Source organism: Paramisgurnus dabryanus, chromosome 9 (assembly GCF_030506205.2).
Source record: "Paramisgurnus dabryanus chromosome 9, PD_genome_1.1, whole genome shotgun sequence".
Classification (NCBI taxonomy): domain Eukaryota; kingdom Metazoa; phylum Chordata; class Actinopteri; order Cypriniformes; family Cobitidae; genus Paramisgurnus; species Paramisgurnus dabryanus.
This window is the reverse complement of record NC_133345.1, coordinates 1,577,847-1,581,540: the sequence shown is the minus strand read 5'-3', so window position 1 is coordinate 1,581,540 and position 3,694 is coordinate 1,577,847. Positions and strand designations below refer to the sequence as shown.

At 42.2% G+C, this 3,694-nt stretch overlaps 1 non-coding gene and 1 pseudogene across 1 annotated transcript; both read left to right on the top strand.

Moving 5' to 3' along the window:
- The first annotated feature begins 1,523 nt into the window (after nucleotides 1-1,523).
- LOC135753492 (U2 spliceosomal RNA) lies at nucleotides 1,524-1,700 on the top strand (annotated as a pseudogene).
- A 785-nt stretch (nucleotides 1,701-2,485) lies between these two features.
- On the top strand, nucleotides 2,486-2,650 carry LOC135753520 (U1 spliceosomal RNA). The gene has a single exon (XR_010533691.1). It is a non-coding gene; the product is annotated as a U1 spliceosomal RNA (small nuclear RNA).
- Nucleotides 2,651-3,694: the final 1,044 nt, after the last annotated feature.

Below are 3,694 nucleotides of genomic sequence, written 5' to 3'. Positions count from 1 at the left end.
ATTTTAAAACGACTGACTTAAAAATTTTAGGAGTAAAATTTGACAAAGAGGGTGGTGGCCGGGGAAACTGGACTGACCTGTTAGGGAAAGTTAGGAAAAGACTGGGGTTTTGGGGACTGAGACAATTGACGATCGAGGGTAAAATTTTAATTTTTAAATCTGTGATTTTACCTTTGATTTTGCTTGTCTGTTCTGTTTTTAGTCCCCCCAGGAGTTTCCTGGTAGAGCTGGAAAGGGCGGTGTTTTATTTCGTGTGGGGGTCCAAATGGGAAAGACTTAAAAGGGAGGTCTTCAAGAAAAGACCTGAGAATGGAGGAAAAGGCCTTCCAGATCCCCACCTGTTTTTAGGAAGCCGCTTCACCGCCCTTCACATTAGATATGCACTGACCCCATCCAGAGAGAACAAGACAGCTGCCATGACCCGTTTCTGGATGGGGTCTTACTTAAGAGCTCTAAAGATTTTACCAGTTGATTTAAGAACTCCAGTTTCTTTTAACTTGTCCAAAGAACATTGTTTTATTAAGACTTTTTTAAAGAAGTATGTTTTAGAGAAAGAAGAAGTCACCATTTTAACTAATCACAAGAATATTGTCTCTTTTGTGCAGGACCGGGAACCAGTGAGTCCAATCCCAGGCCTCACATTAAGTGAGGCCCAACAAGTTTGGAGGAACGCTGCCCACCCCGCTCTTCAGAACAGACTTAAAGATTTGGCATGGTTGGTCGCCCATGAGATCCTCCCAGTCAGGGCGGTAATGCACTCCCGGGGTATGGCCAGGAACCCAGTCTGCCCACAGACTGGGTGCAACCTTCCGGAGACCGTACGACATCTGCTCTGGGAGTGCGGTAATGCGAGGGACCTGTGGGCCAGAACCGGCCCTCTGTATTGCCCGTGCCTGCCAGCAGGTGGGGTCCAGATGGATTACAAGCTCGCGGTCCTCGGGGTGGGTCGGGGTTTGAGAGATTTGTCTGCCCAACAATTCGCCTCGCTCTGGCTCACCCTAAACGCCATTAAGGACACCATCTGGACCACCAGGAACCTGCTGGTGGGGAAACGTGTTACGGTGCCCCTCCACGCACGTGAGCAGAGGGTGAAATCTATGCTGCAGGGGCACCGGACATAATCATTCGGATGAAGGGGTCGGGGTACCACAGGGAGGTCCCAGCTTGCCACCGTGCCTGGCTGCCCGTAGATGCACCCAGACCACCACCGGCTACGGGAACAGCGGGCCAGCGGGCCGGAGGGTGGGGATCTCCTCTGGGCACCAAGTTTAAAAAATGCATGTTCTGTTGAGTGGGGTGAAGGCTTTTGATAGGGACTCACCCCGGCCCTGTACAAATAAAGGCATTTTATTTTGATGATTTTAATGTATTTTATTAGGGAAATTATTTAATGATGAACTTTTGTTATTTATTTTCTTTTCAACCACATTTTAACCATCTCTTTAAACTCTTAGAAGTTTTATTAATAGATGTGTGAACCAAAAAATAAGTGGTTTTAAATGAATGTTGTAAAAATGGTGTCAATAAAAAATTTTTCGAAAGAAAAATCTGTTCTTATCAGTTTAATGTCTGATACGTCTCCTATCCGGGGACTATATGTTAAATGGATTTTTGACCTTCGGAAAAGGAAGCGGAGCTTGCTCCTTCCACTCCATGCATCAACATGGTATTGCAGTGTTTCCATGAATGGTGCGCTCCCCATCTCGGGGATAAATAAGTCAAGTATAAAAAAAAGAATTTGCTTCTTTTGTGCGTGAATGACGGTGTTTTTTCTAATCCGTGTGTTTTAAAATTGCTGTGATTTCGTTGGCTTTATTGGTTTAACGAAAAGCTTGCGTGGAAATGAACACGCTGATAAAGAAATGTTTTTGTAATGTATTTAATTAATTTCTTTACAAGTTTGCGGAGGTGATACGAGGACGAATTAAACATCCTCGACACAGCTGAAGGCGCAACAAAAGCGAACGAGACCGATTGGAATGTTAAAAACACCTGAAAACTTTTTTCACTACCCTTCATACTACAGCTGTCGAAAAACCACAGCAACGTCGACAGACCTGGAAGCATAGCTGTACTTGTTTAACTCACAACGACAACGGGTAAGTCATTGAGCCCTGTGTTTTTATTTATCCACGTTCTAAAATTGCTATGCTTTCGTTGTTTCTTGATTGCTCTGTACATTTTTTTTTGTTTCTATTCCACGTAAAGTTACTTTGTAATAACGAAACCATATATTTGAATGCGCAATTTAAATCCATTTGATTTAAATTGTTTCACATATTTCACTCTACACGGTTCAACCGGGCTGGAAACGGAATAAAAACAGGGTAGATCTCGAAGAATGTTTGGTCTCAGACGTGGCTTCGTGCGCTTTCCACCTGGTCACACACAGTAAATGAAATGTTAGTCGGACGGCCTCCGGGGGCGCCGTCGATGTGATCGGTCACAGGAAGATGCGGCCGTCTGGCCTCAAAGGGTGTCGCTCATACTTACCTGGCAGGGGAGACACCATGATCATGAAGGTGGTTCACCCAGGGCGAGGCTCAGCCATTGCACTCCGGTTGGGCTGACCCTTTGCGAATTCCCCAAATGTGGGAATCTCGACTGCAAAATTTCTGATAGTGGGGGACTGCGTTCGCGCTCTCCCCTGACCTTTGTGTTAAAAATAGATTCGCTTGTCGTTTTACGTAAAATCCAAGAGACGTCTAACCACGGCCCAAGAATACATTAGTCATCAAAAAAGCGGCTATTCAACGACTACATAACTTTTAATAGACAGCGAATAAGTGTCTAGGCTAAAACAAGGCTTAATTTGGGCTGTCAGTGAAAATCTAATAGCCGTTTGACCATTCCAAACGAATAGACTAGCCATTAAATAGAACCACAATCAAACGGCTACATGTCTAAGAGCACAAAATAATGCTTAGATGATTCTTTTACTTCCAATATAAGAGGTTCTCGGGAATGGCAATCATCCAAACTAATAAATTATAAAGGCTTTTATAAGAAAATGACAACAGTTAAACAACCTAGACAGCGTTGGGCAATACAAAATGCTAATAAATACAAGACAAATTGAAATATTGTACATGCATGTACATTAAACAAGCCAACAAATCTGCCAATGGGCTACGACAATTTTTCTTGAATTAAGTGTTTATATCTAGATTTGTTTCTTACCCCTTTGGCAGATTTATTTGCTTGTTTTAAGCCCAAATTCTGAGTTTTTTCTCCCTAAAGGCTAGGTTTATTTTCTTAGGGCATTTTGCTCATCAAAAAATGCATCTTATTTTAAGACTTTCTAGATATTTGTATAGTTAAAACAGTTCGAAATAACAAGTAAGAAATGATTTTTTGCAATGTATTCATTCATTCGCTACCCTTCATACTACAGCTGTCGAAAAACCACAGCAACGTCGACAGACCTGGAAGCGTAGCTGTATTTGTTTAACTCACAAAGACAACGGGTAAAGTATTTTCTTGATTACCTAAATGACTTGCTGTAGGAAAATAAGTTTAGGTTTAAGGGGGGAAATACAGTTTAAAGGGATATTTCAATTTATGATGATAATTCTGTCATCATTTACTCATGCATACAGGCTTACAACAACACGAGGATTAGTTTTTTTCTGAGTAACACAAAAGAAGGTATTTTGAGGAATGATGGTAAACCCACAGCAGATAGTCACCATTG